The 23,506-nt window shown below is 37.8% G+C and overlaps 1 protein-coding gene across 3 annotated transcripts in view; it reads left to right on the top strand.

The window, feature by feature from the left end:
* Positions 1–23,506, top strand: part of LOC133653267 (histone deacetylase 7-like) — a 306,865-nt gene that overhangs the window by 53,145 nt on the left and 230,214 nt on the right. Inside the window, exon 1 of one of the 3 annotated variants that reach the window (XM_062052358.1) lies at positions 3,793–3,962. The exons of the other annotated variants lie outside the window; for them this stretch is intronic. The gene's annotated coding sequence lies outside the window, so the exon portion shown is untranslated. Of the gene's footprint in view, positions 1–3,792; positions 3,963–23,506 lie in introns of those variants that run through there. 3 annotated transcript variants of the gene reach the window in all.

Here is a 23,506-nt window from a genome sequence, read left to right as displayed (position 1 = left end):
ATCTTTTAATGTCCTTTACTTATATCCTCTGTGTATTTAATTCATATTTGCATGTCTCATGACACATTATCTGTATGTGATATTGGCTGCATTTCTGATAGTTGTTTGTGTGCCGTGTTGTTCCGGACCACAGCAAACGTTACCCAGCTTGCAAAGATTGTAATAAATGTATTAGAAGAAGACAGCCTGACGTTTCCTTTAACTTGGACACACACATCTATACCTTTGGCCAGGGCCGGCCCGTGGCATAGGCCTTATAGGCAAATGCTAAGGGCGCCGTCCATCAGGGGGCGCCACGCCAGTGCCACAAATGTTGGAGAAAAAAAAAAAAAAAAGAAAAAAAGTTGGTACTATTATTTCTAAATACAAAAAATAATGCCACGTTAATTAAAATGCAAAGTAAAGCCTATTTAATAGAAATATTATTTGTTACAACATTACTTTGTAAACACTTTAAGTTCGAAGAGTTTCTTGAAGTGGATCATATTAGTACATTGTTTGATTGCTTTGCTTAATCCATTCCATAATTCATTCCCATATATTCCCCATTAATTCCCATTAATTCCCATATATTCCCCATTAATTCCCCATTAATTCCCATTAATTCCCATATATTCCCCATTAATTCCCATATATTCCCATTAATTCTCATATATTCACATGAATTCCCATATATTCACATTAATTCCCATATATTCCCCATTAATTCCCATATATTCCCCAATAATTCCCATATATTCCCATTAATTCCCATATATTCCCCATTAATTCCCATATATTCACATTAATTCCCATATATTCCCCAATAATTCCCATATATTCCCATTCATTCCCATATATTCCCAAATATTCCCCATTAATTCCCATATATTCCCATTAATTCCCATATATTCCCCATGAATTCCCATGAATTCCCATTAATTCCCATATATTCCCATTCATTCCCATATATTCCCATTAATTCCCATATATTCCCCAATAATTCCCATATATTCCCCATTAATTCCCATATATTCCCCATTAATTCCCATTAATTCCCATATATTCCCCATGAATTCCCATATATTCCCCATTAATTCCCATATATTCCCCATTAATTCCCATATTTTCCCATTCATTCCCATATATTCCCCATTAATTCCACTATATACCCATTAATTCCCATATATTCCCATTAATTCCAATATGTTCCCCATTAATTCCCATATATTCTCATTAATTCCCATATATTCCCATTAATTCCTATATATTCCCATTAATTCCCATGTATTCCCTATTAATTCCCATATATTCCCCAATAATTCCCATATATTCCCATTAATTCCCATATATTCCCCATTAATTCCCATATATTCACATTAATTCCCATATATTCCCCAATAATTCCCATATATTCCCATTAATTCCCATATATTCCCATTAATTCCCAAATATTCCCCATTAATTCCCATTAATTCCCATATATTCCCCATGAATTCCCATTAATTCCCATATATTCCCATTCATTCCCATATATTCCCATTAATTCCCATATATTCCCCAATAATTCCCATATATTCCCCATTAATTCCCATATATTCCCATTAATTCCCATATATTCCCCATGAATTCCCATATATTCCCCATTAATTCCCATATATTCCCCATTAATTCCCATATTTTCCCATTCATTCCCATATATTCCCCATTAATTCCACTATATACCCATTAATTCCCATATATTCCCATTAATTCCAATATGTTCCCCATTAATTCCCATATATTCTCATTAATTCCCATATATTCCCATTAATTCCTATATATTCCCATTAATTCCCATGTATTCCCCATTAATTCCCATATATTCCCATTAATCCCCATATATTCCACATTAATTCCCATTAATTCCCATTAATTCCCATATATTCCCATTCATTCCCATATAGTCCCATTAATTCCCATATATTCCCCATTAATTCCCATATATTCCCATTAATTCCCATATATTCCCCATTAATTCCCATATATTCCCATTAATTCTCATATATTCCCATTAATTCCCATATATTCCCATTAATTCCAATATGTTCCCCATTAATTTCCATATATTCTCATTAATTCCCATATATTCCCATTAATTCCCATATATTCCCCATTAATTCCCATATATTCCCATTAATTCCCATATATTCCCATTAATTCCCATATATTCCCCATTAATTCCCATATATTCCCCATTAATTCCCATATATTCCCATTCATTCCCATATATTCCCATTAATTCCCATATATTCCCCATTAATTCCCATATATTCCCATTAATTCCCATATATTCCCATTAATTCCAATATGTTCCCCATTAATTCCCATATATTCTCATTAATTCCCATATATTCCCATTAATTCCCATATATTCCCATTAATTCCCATATATTCCCATTAATTCCCATATATTCCCATTAATTCCCATATATTCCCTATTAATTCCCATATATTCCCAATTAATTCCCTTATATTCCCATTCAGTCCCATATATTCCCATTAATTCCCATATATTCCCCATTAATTCCCATATATTCCCATTAATTCCCATATATTCCCCGTTCATTCCCATATATTCCCATTAATTCCCATATATTCCCATTAATTCTCATATATTCCCATTAATTCCCATATATTCCCATTAATTCCCATATATTCCCCATTAATTCCCATATATTCCCATTGATTCCCATATATTCCCCATTAATTCCAATATATTCCCTATTAATTCCCATATATTCCCATTCATTCCCATATATTCCCATTAATTCCCATATATTCCCCATTAATTCCCATATATTCCCATTAATTTCCATATATTCCCCATTAATTCCCATATATTCCCATTAATTCCCATATATTCCCCATTAATTCCCATATATTCCCATTCATTCCCATATATTCCCCATTAATTCCCATATATTCCCCATTAATTCTCATATATTCCCATTCATTCCCACATATTCCCATTAATTCCCATATATTCCCCATTAATTCCCATATATTCCCATTAATTCCAATATATTCCCCATTAATTCCAATATATTCCCATTAATTCCCATATATTCCCATTCATTCCCACATATTCCCATTAATTCCCATATATTCCCATTAATTCCCATATATTCCCATTAATTCCCATATATTCCCCATTAATTCCCATATATTCCCATTAATTCCCATATATTCCCATTAATTCCCATGGACAGTGGCCAACTTTGAATAATCAAAAACATTTTCATGATTTCCAAACTTCCCGAGCTTAATTTACCGGCAACTTTCCACCCCTTTGAAACCCTACCCATCACTAATACGTTCGGGTGGCATCCTGACCAGATTCCCGAACCACCTCTGACCGAAAGGACAAGATCACGGGTACAAGCGGCCGAAATGAGTGTCTCCCTTAGAGATAGGGTGAGAAGCTCTGCCATACCACAGATTTACAATCATTTATCATTTTGCCACATTTTCTCTGAGTTGCAAGCAACATTTTCCATGTGGTCCTCACTGTGTTTGTTCTATGCCTCCTCCTGATATACTCTTTCCTGCTATTGTGGGGTTTTTTTTTTGTTCATACCATAACACACTCCACTCCTCCCTCTGTTTTGGCACTGGACAACAAGTTCTAAGAAGTCAGTGATACGGCACAACATCTGTCTAAGTCCACTTTCAGGGTTAATCTTTCCCTCTCTCTCTCTCTCTCTCTCTCCCCCTCCCTCCTATTGCCTTTCCTTGCGGCCCCTCACTTTCCCAACATTTGGACAAGGAGAAGTGAAGCTGTGCACATACACAGCACACACACACACACACACACACACACACACACACACGCACACACACTCACGTGTCTTTATGTGATTGATACTTGTCTCTTTGTGTCTGCGCCGTGGATCTTTCCGGACTGAACTGTACCAGAACATGGACTGATGGGCCACTCTCTGGTAAGGACAACTGTTACGTGTGTTTGGGAGTATGTGACCCATAATGCAACATTGCTATACGCTTGGTATGTTGATATATGCTATAATGCCAAAAGTATTTGGCCACCTGCCTTGACTCACATATGAACTTGAAGTGCCATCCCATTCCTAACCCATAGGGTTCAATATGACACCTTTTGCAGCTATTACAGCTTCAACTCTTCTGGGAAGGCTGTCCACAAGGTTGCCGAGTTTGTTTATAGGAATTTTCCACCATTCTTCCAAAAGCGCATTGGTGAGGTCACACACTGTTCTAATTCATCCTAAAGGTGTTCTATCGGGTTCAGGTCAGGACTCTGTGCAGGCCAGTCAAGTTCATCTGACTCTGTCTTTATGGACCTTGCTTTGTGCACTGGTGCACAGTCATGTTGGAAGAGGAAGGGGCCCGCTCCAAACTGTTCCCACAAGGTTGGGAGCATGGAATTGTCCAAAATGTTTTGGTATCCTGGAGCATTCAAAGTTCCTTTCACTGGAACTAAGGGGCCAAGCCCAACTCCTGAAAAACAACCCCACACCATAATTCCTCCGCTGACCCCTCCCCATCAGTTTACATGGCCTACCACTTGGTGGCTGAGTTGCTGTTGTTCCAAAACTCTTCACTTTTCTTATAATAAAGTTGAGTTTGGAATTTTTAGGAGCGAGGAAATTTCACAAACGGATTTGTTGCACAGGTGGCATCCTATGACAGTTCCACGCTGGAAATCACTGAAAGCGGCCCATTCTTTCATAAATGTTTGTAGAAACGGTCTCCATGCCCAGAGGTGGGTAGTAACGCGCTACATTTACTCCGTTACATCTACTTGAGTAACTTTTGGGATAAATTGTACTTCTAAGAGTAGTTTTAATGCAACATACTTTTACTTTTACTTGAGTATATTTATAGAGAAGAAACGCTACTTTTACTCCGCTCCATTTATCTACATTCAGCTCGCTACTCGCTACTGATTTTTATCCATCTGGTAATGCACGCTTTGTTTGTTTTGCTTTGTCAGACAGACTTTCAAAGTAGGATCTATCGCATGCCTGCGTTTCACCAATCAAATGCAGTCACTGGTGACGTTTGACTCCGTTCCACCAATCAAATGCAGTCACTGGTGACGTTTGACTCCGTTTCACCAATCAAATGCAGTCACTGGTGACGTTTGACTCCGTTTCACCAATCAAATGCAGTCACTGGTGACATTTGACTCCGTTTCACCAATCAAATGCAGTCACTGGTGACATTTGACTTCGTTCCACCAATCAAATGCAGTCACTGGTGACGTTTGACTCCGTTCCACCAATCAGATGCAGTCACTGGTGACGTTTGACTCCGTTTCACCAATCAAATGCAGTTACTGGTGACGTTTGACTCCGTTCCACCAATCAAATGCAGTCACTGGTGACGTTTGACTCCGTTTCACCAATCAAATGCAGTCACTGGTGATGTTTGACTCCGTTTCACCAATCAAATGCAGTCACTGGTGACGTTTGACTCCGTTCCACCAATCAAATGCAGTCACTGGTGACTTTTGACTCCGTTTCACCAATCAAATGCAGTCACTGGTGACGTTTGACTCCGTTCCACCAATCAAATGCAGTCACTGGTGACGTTTGACTCCGTTTCACCAATCAAATGCAGTCACTGGTGACGTTTGACTCCGTTCCACCAATCAAATGCAGTCACTGGTGACGTTTGACTCCGTTTCACCAATCAAATGCAGTCACTGGTGACGTTTGACTCCGTTTCACCAATCAAATGCAGTCACTGGTGACGTTTGACTCAGTTTCACCAATCAAATGCAGTCACTGGTGACGTTTGACTCCGTTTCACCAATCAAATGCAGTCACTGGTGACGTTTGACTCCGTTTCACCAATCAAATGCAGTCACTGGTGACGTTTGACTCCGTTCCACCAATCAAATGCAGTCACTGGTGACGTTTGACTCCGTATCACCAATCAAATGCAGTCACTGGTGACGTTTGACTCCGTTTCACCAATCAAATGCAGTCACTGGTGACGTTTGACTCCGTTTCACCAATCAAATGCAGTCACTGGTGACGTTTGACTCAGTTTCAACAATCAAATGCAGTCACTGGTGACGTTTGACTCCGTTTCACCAATCAAATGCAGTCACTGGTGACGTTTGACTCCGTTCCACCAATCAAATGCAGTCACTGGTGACGTTTGACTCCGTTTCACCAATCAAATGCAGTCACTGGTGACGTTTGACTCCGTTCCACCAATCAAATACAGTCACTGGTGACGTTTGACTCCGTTTCACCAATCAAATACAGTCACTGGTGACGTTTGACTCCGTTTCACCAATCAAATACAGTCACTGGTGACTTTTGACTCCGTTTCACCAATCAAATGCAGTCACTGGTGACGTTTGACTCCGTTTCACCAATCAAATGCAGTCACTGGTGACGTTTGACTCCGTTTCACCAATCAAACAGAGCCAGGCGGTCACATGATTAACAAGCTTAAGCTTACATGAACTCAACATCAAATTTGAGGAAGCACATGGCGGTAAGTAACGTTAGTAGATATTTTGGCTGTCACCGTAGGCTGATGTCAGCTTCCCTGCTATGAATCACTGTCAAATGTACATCGTGTGGGGACATCTTTTAACGCACTGTAGCCTCATAGACAGACACACACACACACACACACACACACACACACACACACACACACACACACACACACACACACACACACACACACACACACACACACACACACACACACACACACACGCATGCATGGAAACACCAATCAGAGTGTGTTCCCAGGTGCAGCCCATACCTATCAGTTTATGGTTTGCGTAAAGGCTAACTTGTTATTTTCCTTTGTAATATTTGCCTACTGAGCCTATGGTGCTGTTAAGTTATTGTGGCTCAATTTGCCTTCATTTTTTTTTAATGTTAATGTATTATTATTTAATATATATTATTGTTTTAGTTGCTTAAGAGATATTCCTGGCTCTGAATTTGCTCATTGCTATTTTTATGTTTTTGAGCATTATTTGTTGCGGTCATCATTAAACGAACATGCTACTCATCAGTTACTCAGTACTTGAGTAGTTTTTTTAACAGCATACTTTTTGCTTTTACTCAAGTAAATATTTGGGTGACTACTCCTTACTTTTACTTGAGTAATAAATCTCTAAAGTAACAGTACTCTTACTTGAGTACAATTTCTGACTACTCTACCCACCTCTGGTCCATGCCTAAGTGCTTGATTTGATACAAATAGTGATTAGGACACCTGATTCTCATCATTTAGATGGCTGGCCAAATACTTTTGGCAATATAGCGTATGGTAGTTTCCATCATTTATGTGAAAGTGTACACTAGCTCGTATTTTTGCCACTTACCTCTGACTGCGGTCAAAGGTACTGGAGTTACCGGCTTCCTCTGGTTGTTACGAGCCCCGTGGTCTCTCCCACGCGCTTCCCTAAGAAGACAAAGAAGGGAAAAAGGGAAAATGACACACAGTGCATGTTTTGTTTACTGACAAACATTTTTGACGTGCTATTAAAGCCTCTGAGGCGGTGAGAAAGCTGGAAACAAAGCCACCCACAGTGGAAGTTGAGTCAGCTGAATTATTTAGTGGGGTGTTGACTTTGGAACTGGCAGACTTTAGACCTTGCAGGAGAGACATTGGGGGGGTCCTTAAAACGGTCAAAAGCAAAGTGGGGGGAAAAAACAATCCATGTTGTGTATATGGTGTCGCTTACACCTGGCATGAAAAGGAGGGGAGGAGTGAGGAGAAGCCAGAGGGCTGTTTATAAAGGGAGGGAGCGGATTGTGTCCATCTGGGACCATCCCCAGCTGAAAGCTTCCCCACCCTGATCCCAAACATCTCTTCCCCCAACCCCCAAATCTCTATGAACCCATTGTCACTCCATTTCTCCTTCACTGGGTGCGACTGGAACTTGTAAACCTGCGAAACTTTCAGTACTTTCATGTGGCTCTTTTCCACTGGCACAGGCCTGGCCCTAACCAATCTGGCGCCCTAGGCAAGATTTTAGGTGGCGCCCCCCCCAAATCGGCAGTGAAGTGTATATACTCACAGGAAACCGAATAGCTTTGTCTTTGACCTTTTTTTTACTTAAAGAAAGCAAATTAACATATTATATGAGAATGTTATGTTATGATTATCTTTAACCGAATCACAGCAGTGCTCAAATTAAAAAACAGAATTCCCTCTCATGTGATATTGCTTAATTAACATTAATGATGTGCACTTTAACAACGAGGCTTACAACTATACCTAATATATAAAGGGGTGGAAAAGTGACTATTACCTGCAGGGCAAACATTAGCTAACCAGAAGGCAATAACAATGTAAACAAAAACACCTGCTTAAAAGATCTAATACAAATGTCTCTGAGGAATGTAAGGTGGGAGTACTGTAATTACCTAACGTTACATTATTATTTTCCATAACAATTTAGCCCCCTCCACAATATTAACCCGACGTTAAAACAGAACTAGCTATTTATTGATTAGCAATTGCCGAATCATGTAACATTAGCTTAATGCTAAAAAGCCAGGTTACTATCACATTCTGTAACAGACAAATAATTTCATGTAGGCTAACGTTACCTATCTGCTACCTCTGTCTTTTTCTCGTTTCTCCTCCTCTTCTTTTCCATTTTTTCTTCCCTGGGCACCTGACAGTTTTGGCCGTTTTGACATCTTGTCGGTCGGACGTTTTTTTCACGGGACACATTTCCGACCTTGTTGTTGTTTCTTGATGAGGAGATGCTGCTCCGTTATTGATCGAAGTAAAGTGTGAATGTCATTAAAACAGTTAGCGCCATCTTTTGACACTTCTTCCACCCCCGTCCTTGCACGCCACACAGCTACAACAAGGAGAAGACACCGTCAAAGTGGAGGCACGTAAATAAGACCCGCCCACAAAACGGCGCATCCTGAAGAGACTGTCAGAAAGTGACTTGAAGATGATGTGTAAAACATCATCCATGCAACATTTTCAGCAAAGAACCACCATCACATGTTATGTAGACCACAAGGAAGTATTTAACTTTTAAACAAAAATAAATAAATAATATGATCCCTTTAATGCGCCTTATAATCCGGTGAGCCTTATATATGAAAAAAGATCGAAAACAGACCATTCATCGGCGGTGCGCCCTATGGTCCGGAAAATACGGTATATTTTTGTGTTGCATGTCAACATTGCGAAACGCCTCAGGTTGAACTATACCAGGGGTCGGCAACCCAAAATGTTGAAAGAGCCATATGGGTGAGGGCCGACATCCGGGCAACTGAGCTACATACGGGTTCTTCGAGCCATAGCAACGAGACTGGCGTTGAAAACAAACCGTTGCCATTACTCTTTAACCTGTCGACCTACGCTGGTTAAACCCGTCATTCTGCCTCCAAAATGCCGAAAAACGGTGTTGTTTTTGGTTGTGCTAACCACAACTGGAAACAGGGAAAACAAAGGTTGTATTTTGTTCTGCCAAAGCGTGATAAAAGCCCACAGAGACGAGACAAATGGCTCGCAGCTTTACACCGGGAAAACGAGGACGGTTCTCACTGGAGTCCCCCAAAGTCCCGGGTCGTGTGTTCGGATCACTTCGTTTCTGGTAAATATAAGGAACAAAAATCCACCTTCTTAAGCACAACTTGGCTATACCGTCCGTGCTAATGTTGTACTTGTTGAATTTGTACCTTATAACGTTCGACAGCTGAAGTTGTTGTTGTACAAAAATAACATGCGATACTATAATAGTCTATAGCAGGGGTCACCAACGCGGTGCCCGCGGGCACCAGGTAGCCCGTAAGGACCAGATGAGTAGCCCGCTGGCCTGTTCTAAAAATAGCTCAAATAGCAGCACTTACCTGTGAGCTGCCTCTATTTTTTAAATTGTATTTATTTACTAGCAAGCTGGTCTCGCTTTGCCCGACATTTTTAATTCTAAGAGAGACAAAACTCAAATAAAATTTGAAAATCCAAGAAAATATGTTAAAGACTTGGTCTTCACTTGTTTAAATAAATTCATGATTTTTTTTACTTTGCTTCTTATAACTTTCAGAAAGACAATTTTAGAGAAAAAAATACAACCTTAAAAATGATTTTAGGATTTTTAAACACATATACCTTTTTACCTTTTAAATTCCTTCCTCTTCTTTCCTGACAATTTAAAGTAATTTTTTTTTTTTTATTGTAAAGAATAATAAATACATTTTAATTGAATTCTTCATTTCAGCTTCTGTTTTTTCGACGAAGAATATTTGTGAAATATTTCTTCAAACTTATTATGATTAAAATTCCCAAAAATTATTCTGGCAAATCTAGAAAATCTGTAGAATCAAATTTAAATCTTATTTCAAAGGCTTTTGAATTTCTTTTAACATTTTTGTTCTGGAAAATCTAGAAGAAATAATGATTTGTCTTTGTTAGAAATATAGCTTGGTCCAATTTGTTGTATATTCTAACAAAGTGTAGATTGGATTTTAACCTATTTAAAACATGTCATCAAAATTCTAAAATTAATCTTAATCAGGAAAAATTAGTAATGATGTTCCATAAATTATTTTTTTAATTTTTTCAAAAAGATTCGAATTAGCTAGTTTTTCTCTTCTTTTTTTCGGTTGAATTTTGAATTTTAAAGAGTCAAAATTGAAGATAAACTATGTTTCAAAATGTTATTGTCATTTTTTTTCTTGTTTTCTCCTCTTTTAAACCGTTCAATTAAGTGTAAATATCATTAATTATTAATAATAACATAGAGTTAAAGGTAAATTGAGCAAATTGGCTATTTCTGGCAATTTATTTAAGTGTGTATCAAACTGGTAGCCCTTCGCATTAATCACTACCCAAGAAGTAGCTCTTGGTTTCAAAAAGGTCGGTGACCCCTGGTCTATAGCCTAGCTAGCTATTTTCGAAAACCGGTTTCGTTATACACTAACACTTGATCTTGTTGTTGATAACTTCTGCGTCTCTTTCTTAGTAGCGCGCAGGCTAAGCCAACTAGCAAGCTAAGCTAAGCCTGAGAAGCTTTAAAGTTCACTGAGACGAGTCTGACGCAAATAATACATTTTCGTTTTTTCACACGATATGCGAATAAGTAAAAATGCGTAAATGAAGGATTTAACGCCGACTTCCAAGCCACAACGCTCGTTAAATGCTTTTTCTGTCAATGCTGTGTTCGCTGTGAGCTGGTTTGTTTTCAACGAATTCCCGGTTGCTAGGGGATTGGGAGGCGGAAGTGACGTAGGTCCGCTCTCACCCATAGGACCAAAAATACAAAAACAAATCTGTCTGGAGCCGCAACAAATTAAAAGCCATATTACATACAGATAGTGTGTCATGAGATATAAATTGAATTGAGAGGACTTAAAGGAAGCTAAATTACCTCAAATATAGCTACAAATGAGGCATAGTGATGCAATATGTACATATAGCTAGCCTAAATAGCATGTTAGCATCGATTAGCTTGCAGTCATGCAGTGACCAAATATGTCTGATTAGCACTCCACACAAGTCAATAACATCAACAAAACTCACCTTTGTGCATTCACGCACAGCGTTAAAAGTGTGGTGGACAAAATGGGACAGAAAAAGAAGTGGCATAAAACACGTCCTAGATGGTCGGAGAAAGTTAAACATGTAAACAAACTAAGGTGAGTTCAAGGACCGCCAAAATGAGTAGGACAAAACGGCGCTCGCCAAATACTCGAATCAGTGAAGCATGTTTAATATAAACAGTGTGCTTTATAACAATTAGTGTCATGTTTGTCCTCCTACAGAAACCATATTAAAACAAAAAATATGTATTTTTTCCCCTCATCTTTTTAAATTTTTCATACATTTTTTAAAAAGCTTCAGAGAGCCACTAGGGTTGCCGACCCCTGAACTATACGATGCCATCAATTGTACACGCAGGGATGGTAGGTCAACCACAACACACTCATATGCAATTTTATACTTAGCCCACGCTATTTAGCACTTTTTATTTGAGATATTAGTAGATCAGGGCCCAAACTGCGTACACGAGACTGTAAATAACCTTTGTGATCAAAATGCTTCAGGAGACGTGCCAGTATAGATGAGGATATCCTCAAAGTTGTATGAACATTAAAGCAGTGTTCTTCAACCTTTTTTGAGCCAAGGCACATTTTTAGTGTTGACAAAATGCGGAGGCACACCACCGGAAGAAATCATTCAAAAAGGAAACTCAGTTGACAGTAAAAAGTCGTCGTGGCAATTGTTGGATATGACTTTAAAGCATAACCAAGCATGCATCACTATAGCTCTTGTCTCAAAGTAGGTGTACTGTCACCACCTGTCACATCACACCCTGACTTATTTGGACTTTTTTGCTGTTTTCCTGTGTGTAGTGTTTTACTTCCTGTCTTGCGCTCCTATTTTGGTGGCTTTTTTCTTTTTTTGGTATTTTCCTGTAGCAGTTTAATGTCTTCTTTTGAGCGATATTTCCCGCATCTACTTTGTTTTAGCAATCAAGAATATTTCAGTTGTTTTCATCCTTCTTTGTGGGGACATTGTTGATTGTCATGTCATGTTCGGATGTACATTGTGGACGCCGTCTTTGCTCCACAGTAAGTCTTTGCTGTCGTCCAGCATTCTGTTTTTGTTGACTTTGTAGCCAGTTCAGTTTTAGTTTGGTTCTGCATAGCCTTCTCTAAGCTTCAATGCCTTTTCTTAGGGGCACTCACCTTTTGTTTATTTTTGGTTTAAGCCAGCGGTGTCCAAAGTGCGGCCCGGGGGCCATTTGCGGCCCGCTGCTAATTGTTTACCGGCCCGCCACACATTCTGCAAAAATTGCAAAATTGATAATATTGCAAAAATTAAAAAAAAACATTTAAAAAAAGTGGAATGAGGTGAAATCTAACAAGAAAAAGTTGCAATGTTGACACAACATTTTCTTTCTTTTGTCTTTATTTTTCTTTTTTTTTGCCATTGTTAAAAAAAAAAAAAAAGACTAAAAATCTATGTTATAATGAATTATTACTTAAAAAATATCACTTTAAAATGTTTTATGTGGAAAAAAATATTGCATTTATTGTGTGGTTGCCATATAAAAACATCAAAGTTTTATTTGACAAAAGAGCATAAAACAAACAAAATAATAGTTCAAACGTAAAATGGACAGATATATCTGAAGTTGATCGTGTAATTTAAGTGTTAAAATAAAAAAAAACTAATAAAAATGTATCACTTTATGAGTGGGGGAACTTTTGGATCCAAAATATATTTAGTAGGATTTTATTTAACTTTTCACTGTGATTCCTCAAAAATATTAAATAATTAAAATCAATGGTGTCCTGCATTATTGATCTTTTAGGGCTCTAATTACTAAATACTGCATATTTCAGTTTTACTATAAAAACAAAAGAAAAGAGAGAGATTTACTGTAAGCGTTAAATAAAAAAAAATAATAATAATTTGACTTATTTTTAACAGTTTAATGACTGAGACCCTTTATAGTCCCCGGGAGCCATAAAGGTTAAAAAAAAAAATCCATATATTTTGTTAAGGTTTGAAAATGAAAAATATCAAAATGGCCCCCGCATGCTTAAATTTTTCCGTGTACGGCCCTCAGTGGAAAAAGTTTGGACACCCCTGCTTTAAGCATTAGACACCTTTTTACCTGCACCCTGCCTCCTGCTGCTTCCCACATCTACAAAGCAATTATCTACCTGCTGCCACCTACTGATATGGAAGAGTAATGACTTATGGGCAATATTTTCTGAATTCGTGCCCCTGCAAAAACATTATTTTTTTTTTCCCCAACCAAGCTTGTTGAAATGTTACACATGTGGTTGTCCCTCTCCCAAAATGCATACCAATTTTTGGGGTTGTTCGGCCAAACACACTAAAGTTACGGTGGGTGTTTTTTTGGAGCGTCTCAAGCTGTGGGAGAAATGGAGTCAACGGGGTCAAACTTTGGGGTGTAATAACAGCGCGACTTGGTGGTGTATCTCGCAGAAAAACAATAGCGCAGGCAACACAGCGGGTGTTGCGCCTTTGGACAAATTCTCACCCCTTTTCTGGACAGCGATTTATGATGAGTGGAAGAAATTCCTCTCATAAACAAATACGGTATAGCATTTCCCAATTTAAAAAGGATAAAATGACTTCTGAGTTGAACCTTCTTTTCGTGGGTGGCTCAGATGGTAGAGTGAGCGTCAAGAAACTTGGGGGTTCCTGGTTATGGACCCAACTTCCGCCGTCCTCGTCACTGTTGTTGTATCCTTGGGGAAGAGATACAATTATTATTATTATTATAATTAGATGTGGTCCAGTAACACAATAGATCCATCCATTTGCTTATCCGCGGTCGGGTCGCGGGGGCAGCAGCCTAAGCAGAGAAGCCCAGACTTCCCTCTCCCCAGCCACTTCGTCCCCAGCCACTTCGTCCAGCTCCTTCTTAGTGGGGACATTGTTGATTGTCATGTCATGTTCGGATGTACTTTGTGGACGCCGTCTTTGCTCCACAGTAAGTCTTTGCTGTCGTCCAGCATTCTGTTTTTGTTGACTTTGTAGCCAGTTCAGTTTTAGTCTCGTTCTGCATAGCCTTCCCTAAGCTTCAATGCCTTTTCGTAGGGGCACTCACCTTTTGTTTATGTTTGGTTTGAGCATTAGACACCTTTTTACCTGCACCCTGCCTCCCGCTGTTTCCCACATCTACAAAGCAATTAGCTACCTGCTGCCACCTACTGATACGGAAGAGTATTACACGGTTACTCTGCCCAGCTCTAGACAGCACCGACACTCAACAACAACACATCATTTGCAGACTATAATTACTAGAGATGTCCGATAATATCAGTCTGCCGATATTATCGGCCGATAAATGCGTTAAAATGTAATATCGGAAATTATCGGTATCGTTTTTTTTATTATCAGTATCGTTTTTGTTGTTGTTTTTTTTTGTTTTTTTTAATTAAATCCACATAAAAAACACAAGATACACTTACAATTAGTGCACCAACCCACCCCATTTACACTCATTTACACTCATTCACACAAAAGGGTTGTTTCTTTCTGTTATTAATATTCTGCTTCCTACATTATATATCAATATATATCAATACAGTCTGCAAGGGATACAGTCCGTAAGCACACATGATTGTGCATGCTGCTGCTCCACTAATAATACTAACCTTTAACAGTTAATTTTACTCATTTTCATTAATTACTAGTTTCTATGTAACTGTTTTTATATTGTTGTACTTTCTTTTTTATTCAAGAAAATGTTTTTAATTTAGTTATCTTATTTTATTATTATTTTTAAAAAGTACCTTATCTTCACTATACATGGTTGTCCAAATTAGACATAATAATGTGTTAATTCCACGATTGTATATATCGTTTGATATCGGTATCGGTTGATATCGGTATCGGTAATTAAAGAGTTGGACAATATCGGAATATCGGATATCGGCAAAAAGCCATTATCGGACATCCCTATTCCCATTACTTCACATCAAATATTACACGAAGAAAAATGTTTTCGGTGGAAGATTTTGCATATTTTGTGTGTTTGACAAAAAAGGGCGGGAAACAAACAAACAAAAAAAACAACATAAAAAAAATAAAACATTTTGAAATGAGGGATAGATGTGAAGTTGATGTAGACTCTAGAGCAGGGGTGTCCAAACTTTTTCGACTGAGGGCCGCACATGGAAAAATTAAAGCCTGCAGGGGCCATTTTGATAGTTTTCATTTTCAAATCATAACAAAATATATGGATTTTGTTTGTTTTTTTACCTTTAGGGCTCCCGGGGACCATAAAGGGTCTAAGTCATTAAAATGTTAAAAACAAGTCAAATTATTTTTTTTTATTTAACACTTACAGTTAATCTCTAGATCAGGGGTCACCAACGCGGTGCCCGCGGGCACCACGTAGCCCGTAAGGACCAGTTGAGTAGCCCGCTGGCCTGTTCTAAAAATAGCTCAAATAGCAGCACTTACCAGTGAGCTGCCTCTATTTTTTAAATTGTATTTATTTACTAGCAAGCTGGTCTCGCTTTGCCCGACATTTTTAATTCTAAGAGAGACAAAACTCAAATAGAATTTGAAAATCCAAGAAAATATTTTAAAGACTTGGTCTTCACTTGTTTAAATAAATTCATTAATTTTTTTACTTTGCTTCTTATAACTTTCAGAAAGACAATTTTAGAGAAAAAATACAACCTTAAAAATGATTTTAGGATTTTTAAACACATATACCTTTTTACCTTTTAAATTCCTTCCTCTTCTTTCCTGACAATTTAAATCAATGTTCAAGTAAAATTTTTTTTTTTTATTGTAAAGAATAATAAATACATTTTAATTTAATTCTTCATTTTAGCTTCTGTTTTTTCGACGAAGAATATTTGTGAAATATTTCTTCAAACTTATTATGATTAAAATTCAAAAAAAATATTCTGGCAAATCTAGAAAATTTGTAGGATCAAATTTAAATCTTATTTCAAAGTCTTTTGAGTTTCTTTTAAAATTTTTGTTCTGGAAAATCTAGAAGAAATAATGATTTGTCTTTGTTAGAAATATAGCTTGGTCCAATTTGTTATATATTCTAACAAAGTGCAGATTGAATTTTAACCTATTTAAAACATGTCATCAAAATTCTAAAATGAATCTTAATCAGAAAAAAATACTAATGATGTTCTATAAATTATTTTTTTAATTTTTTCAAAAAGATTCGAATTAGCTAGTTTTTCTCTTCTTTTTTTTCGGTTGAATTTTGAATTTTAAAGAGTCGAAATTGAAAATAAACTATTTTTCAAAATTTAATTGTCATTTTTTTCGTGTTTTCTACTCTTTTAAACCGTTCAATTAAGTGTAAATATCATTAATTATTAATAATAACATAGAGTTAAAGGTAAATTGAGCAAATTGGCTATTTCTGGCAATTTATTTAAGTGTGTATCAAACTGGTAGCCCTTCGCATTAATCACTACCCAAGAAGTAGCTCTCGCTTTCAAAAAGGTTGGTGACCCCTGGTCTACAGTATATCAACTTTAGGTTGATATAAAATAAAATAAAAACCCAAAAGGTTTTATGCCTTTTCTGTCAAGACAACTTTGTTTTTTATAATAAAAGTGAAATATGCAGTATTTCCCCCACCGCCCAAAACATTCAGAAAGCAATGTTTGATGTGAAGTAATTAGAGCCTTAAAAACATCAATAATGCAATATTAATTCATTGTTATTTTTGAGTAATCACAGTGAAAAGATAAATAAAATCCCATTAAATATATTTAGGATACAAAAGGTGCCCCACTCATAAAGTGATGCATTTTTATTAGTTTTTTTTTACTTTCAACACTTAAGTTACGAGATCAACTTCAGATATATCTGCCCATTTTACGTTTCAACTATTATTTTGTTTGTTTTATGTAGGGATGTCCGATAATGGCTTTTTGCCGATATCCGATAATCCGATATTGTCCAACTCTTTAATTGCCGATACCGATATCAACCGATACCGATATCAACCGCTATATACAGTCGTGGAATTAACACATTATTATGCCTAATTTGGACAACCAGGTATGGTGAAGATAAGGTACTTTTTAAAAAAATTAGTAAAATAAGATAAATAAATTAAAAACATTTTCTTGAATAAAAAAGAAAGTACAACAATATGAAAACAGTTACATAGAAACTAGTAATGAATGAAAATTAGTAAAATTAACTGTTAAAGGTTAGTACTATTAGTGGACCAGCAATCATGTGTGCTTACGGACTGTATCCCTTGCAGACTGTATTGATATATATTGATATATAATGTAGGAAGCAGAATATTAATAACAGAAAGAAACAACCCTTTTGTGTGAATGAGTGTGAATGGGGGAGGGAGGTTTTTGGGGTTGGTGCACTAATTGTAAGTGTATCTTGTGTTTTTTATGTTGATTTAATTAAAAAAAAAACAAAAAAAAAAACAACAAAAAAAACGATACCGATAATAAAAAAAAAACGATACCGATAATTTCCGATATTACATTTTAACGCATATATCGACATCTCTAGTTTTATGCTCTTTTGTCAAAGAAAACGTTGATGTTTTTGTATGGCAACCACACAATATATGCAATATTTTCCACATAAAACATTTTAAAGTGAAATATTTGAAATAATTGGAGCCTTCAATAGGTCAATAATTCATTATAACCTTGTTTTTTTTTAACAATGGCAAAAAAAAGATAAATAAAGATAGACAAAAGAAAGAAAAAAACAGCCTGCATGGCAGCTTTGTGTCAACATTGCAACTTTTTCTAGTTAGATTTCACCTCATTCTACTTTTTTTAATGTTTTTTATTTATTTTTGCAATAGCATTTCCAGAATGTGTAAACAATTAGCTGCGGGCCGCACTTTGGACACCCCTGCTCTAGAGATTTAAATATAAAATGTATGTATGCCCTGGCACACCATTATCATCATTTCATGACCCAAGCAAAACACTTTTTACACTTTTATACTGCAATAAATACACCAACAACTTATTAAATACAAACATAGAAAAAACTACCAGCGGCGGTAAAGTTTAGATCCATGAAGGAAAGAAGAAAGTGAATGAATGTTTATAACTGAATACATTTACATATGTATTTTATTTTTTTAATTTATTTTTTTAATGAATGAAGTAACGTTTATGACAACCTTTTTCCAAAACACAATATAGAATGTGAGATATAACAGGATAATGCATACGTTTATCTTCTTTTTTCCAAAACGCTTACAAAAAAGTGGGACCCCAAAAATGTACCGTGGGACCCCATTTTGAAAATTCCTAGCGCCAACACTGCTGTCAACAGAGGAGGAAAAAATGCTTAATTTAAATACATATATTATTTATAAAGCATCATTGGCAAATGTTCCCCTAGGCACGCATATATGCATTCAAATCCCAGCCGAGTCATACCAAAGACTATAAAAATGGGAGCCATAACCTCCCTGCTTGGCACTCAGCAACAAAGGGTTGGAGTTGGGGGTTAAATCACCAAAATAATTCCCGGGCGCGGCGCCGCTGCTGCCCACTGCTCCCCAAGGGGATGGGACAAATGCAGAGGACAAATTTCACCACATCTAGTGTGTGTGTGACAATCATTGGTACTTTAATCTTAATCTTTAATACTTGCCAACCTTGAGACCTCCAATATCGGGGGTGGGGGGGCTTGGTCTGGGGTGGTTGGGGGCGTGGGGCGTGGTTGGGGGCGTGGTCATTTACAGCTAGAATTCACCAACTCGAGTATTTCATATATATATATATATATATATATATATATATATATATATATATATATATATATATATATATATATATATATATGTATGAAATACTTGACTTTCAGTGAATTCTAGCTATATATATATATATATATATATATACATATATATTAGGGGTGTGGGAAAAAATCGATTCGAATTCGAATCGCGATTCTCACGTTGTGCGATTCAGAATCGATTCTCATTTTTAAAAAATTGATATTTTTTTTGATTTTTTTTTTTATAATTTTTTTTTTTTTTTTTTTAATTTAATCAATCCAACAAAACAATACACAGCAATACCATAACAATGCAATCCAATTCCATAACCAGCAACACTCAGAAGTGCAATAAACAGAGCAATTGAGAGGAGACACAAACACCACAGACAACAAAACAAAAGTAGTGAAACAAAAATGAATATTATCAACAACAGTATCAATATTAGTTACAATTTCAACATAGCAGTGATTAAAAATCCCTCATTGACATTATCATTAGACATTTAGTTTATGAGATGCGATGCAAGTGTAAGCCACTGTGACACTATTGTTCATTTTTTGTATTTTTTTTATTTTATTTATGTTTGTAATGATAATATCAATGAGGGATTTTTAATCACTGCTATGTTGAAATTGTTACTAATATTGATACTGTTGTTGATAATATTCATTTTTGTTTCACTACTTTTAGATTGTTCCGTGTCATGTTTGTGTGTCCTCAATTGCTCTCAATTGCTCTGTTTATTGCTATTCTGAATGTTGCTAGGTCGGGTTTTGTTTTGAAATTGTATTGCATTATTATGGTATTGTTGTGTATTGTTTTCATTAAAAAAAAAAAAAAAAAAAAAAAAAAAATCGTTTTTGAATCGAGAATCGTGTTGAATTGAAAAAAAAAAAAATCGATTCTGAATCGAATAGTGACCCCAAGAATCGATTCTGAATCGAATCGTGGGACACCCAAAGATTCCCAGCCCTAATATATATATATATATATTTATTTTATTTACATAAAAGAAATACTTGAATTTCAGTGTTCCGGTGGCTATCCATTAGATGGCAGTATTGTCCTGTTTAACTTCTCCGTTCATGATGAGTATATCATTTCGGCCACCGTGTTCAATGCGAAGTCTGTTCTACATATTTACCGGCAACATACCCCTTCCCCTTCCAACTGTCCTGGATGAACTGAAATTCTTGTTCCCATTCGTTTTGGAACTTGCAAGCGTATTTCTTCATCTTGCTCGTCGACGGCGTCGCCATGTCTGTAACTTCCTCGTTCTTCTGCTTCGTCTCCTTGTTGTGTGCGCAGTTGTGCACTCTACCCTCTAAAAGCCCTGGATGTTATGACGTCATTGGGCAGGCAAGCTGTTTATATTGTGGGAAAGCGGACGTGAGAACAGGCTGTCCCCACTCAGGTCCGCATTGAGCTGGAGGGGGCGTGGCCTCCAGCTCCGGCTGAATACCGGGAGTTTGTCGGGAGAAAATGTCTGCCGGGAGGTTGTCGGGAGAGGCGCTGAATACCGGGAGTCTCCCGCTAAAAACGGGAGGGTTGGCAAGTATGCATATATGTGTTCTCTTTTTGGGATTTCAGAATATGGTCAGCGTAGATAAGAGGACAGCAATGAAGGCGCTTCCTTTCGCCGGAGGAAGCAGGAAGTGTACATTTAGAAACCGCAGCCTATCCGAGCAAACCCCCGAGCCGGGGTCCGCCGGGATCGTTATCGCCACACACATTGTGTTCTAGGGCAGGGGGGTGGGGGGGGGGTGGGGGGGGGGGGGGCGTCACCTGTCAGCATAAAAAAACCCTCCACTATATTACTTACTTAGCTAAGAGCTGCCGGATGGGAAGCCACCTGGGAACCGGCGAACCCCCGTGTCACTTTGACCTCAGGGTTACCTGGCGGGGTCAGAGGATGATTGGCTAATTATTGCCCTAATCACAGCTCACGTTTGGTTATCTCCCGCTATGGCCGGGCGGCGCTGTTGAGCTTATAACAACACAAACACGCATTCATCACTTAATGAATTCCAGTGACACCCCAGGGGCGGGAGTGTTGGGTGTGAGCAGAAATGAGCAGGGGCGTCTGGGGTTTAGCATTGGTGAGGTTTTCCAAGTTCGGGCTGCCTAACGTGTGACACAATTTATTATTTCTGTGAGGGATCTCCAGGGTCATTGAGCAAGGTGTTCATGAAGTTGAGGTTGTTTTATACCAGTGTTTTTCAACCACTGTGCCGCGGCACTCTAGTGTGCCGTGAGGTACAGTCTGGTGTGCCGTGGGAGATGATCTCATTTCACCAATTTTGGGTCAAAAATATGTTTTGCAAAGCAGTAATTATAGTCTGCAAATGATGTGTTGTTGTTGAGTGTCAGTGCTGTCTAGAGCTGGGCAGAGTAACCGTGTAATACTCTTCCATATCAGTAGGTGCCAGCAATGCTGGACGACAGCAAAAACTTACTGTGGAGCAAAGATGGCGTCCACAATGTACATCCGAACATGAATATTTTTTGCAAATTATAATCCGCAAATAATGTGCCGTTGTTGAGTGTTGGTGCTGTCTGGATCTCGGCAGAGTAACCGTGTAATACTCTTCCATATCAGTAGGTGGCGGCAGGTAGCTAATTGCTTTGTATATGTCGGAAACAGCGGGAGGCAGCGTGCAGGTAAAAAGGTGTCTAATGCTTAAATAAAAAATAAGCCCCTAACAAAAGGCATTGAAGCTTGGGGAAGGCTATGCAGAACGAGACTAAAACTGAACTGGCAACAAAGTAAACAAAAACAGAACGCTGGACGACAGCAAAGACTTACTGTGGAGCAAAGATGTCGTCCACAATGTACATCCCAACATGAATATTTTTTGCAAAGCAGTAATTATAATCCGCAAATAATGTGCCGTTGTTGAGTGTCGGTGCTGTCTAGAGCTGGGCAGAGTAACCGTGTAATACTCTTCCATATCAGTAGGTGGCAGCCGGTAGCTAATTGCTTTGTATATGTGGGAAACAGCGGGAGGCAGTGTGCAGGTAAAAAGGTGTCTAAATGCTTAAACCAAAAATAGACAAAAGGTGAGTGCCCCTAAGAAAAGGCATTGAAGCTTAGGGGAAGGCTATGCAGAACCAAACTAAAACGGAACTGGCTACAAAGTAAACAAAAACAGAATGCTGGACGACAGCAAAAACTTACTGTGGAGCAAAGATGTCGTTCACAATGTACATCGGAACATGAATATTTTTTGCAAGCCAGTAATTATAATCCGCAAATAATGTGCCGTTGTTGAGTGTCGGTGCTGTCTAGAGCTGGGCAGAGTAACCGTGTAATACTCTTCCATATCAGTAGGTGGCAGCCGGTAGCTAATTGCTTTGTATATGTCGGAAACAGCGGGAGGCAGCGCGCAGATAAAAAGGTGTCTAATGCTTAAACCAAAAATAAACAAAAGGTGAGTGCCCCTAAGAAAAGGCATTGAAGCTTAGGGAAGGCTATGCAGAACGAGACTAAAACTGAACTGGCTAAAAAGTAAACAAAAACAGAATGCTGGACGACAGCAAAGACTTACTGTGGAACAAAGATGGCGTCCACAATGTACATCGGAACATGAATATTTTTTGCAAAGCAGTAATTATAATGCGCAAATAATGTGCCGTTGTTGAGTGTTGGTGCTGTCTAGAGCTGGGCAGAGTAACCATGTAATACTCTTCCATATCAGTAGGTGGCGGCGGTTTGTCGTGATCACAATATGCAAAAAACAGCGGGAGGCAGAGTGCAGGTAAAAAGGTGTTTCATGCTTTAACCAAAAATAAACAAAAAGGTGAGTGCCCCTAAGAAAAGGCACTGAAGCTTAGGGAAGGCTATGCAGAACAAAACTACAACTGAACTGGCAACAAAGTCAAGTAAAACAGAATGCTGGACGACAGCAAAGACTTACTGTGGAGCAGAGATGGCGTCCACAAAGTACATCCGAACATGACGTGACAATCAACAATGTCCCCACAAAGAAGGATAAAAACAAGTGAAATATTCTTGATTGCTAAAACAAAGTAGATGCGGGAAATATCGCTCAAAGGAAGACATGAAACTGCTACAGGAAAACACCAAAAAAACTCCAAATAAGTCAGTACTTTGAGACAAGTATAGTGACGCATGGTTGGTTCTGGTTTAAATTCATATTCAACAATTACAACAATGACTTTTTATTGTCAATATCAAGTTACATTTTTTAATGATTTCTGCTGCTGGTGTGCCTTAGGATT

The sequence above is a fragment of the Entelurus aequoreus genome, linkage group LG07, assembly GCF_033978785.1.
Source record: "Entelurus aequoreus isolate RoL-2023_Sb linkage group LG07, RoL_Eaeq_v1.1, whole genome shotgun sequence".
Lineage (NCBI taxonomy): Eukaryota > Metazoa > Chordata > Actinopteri > Syngnathiformes > Syngnathidae > Entelurus > Entelurus aequoreus.
The sequence above is the reverse complement of the archived record's forward strand: the minus strand, read 5'-3'. Positions and strand labels throughout refer to the sequence as shown.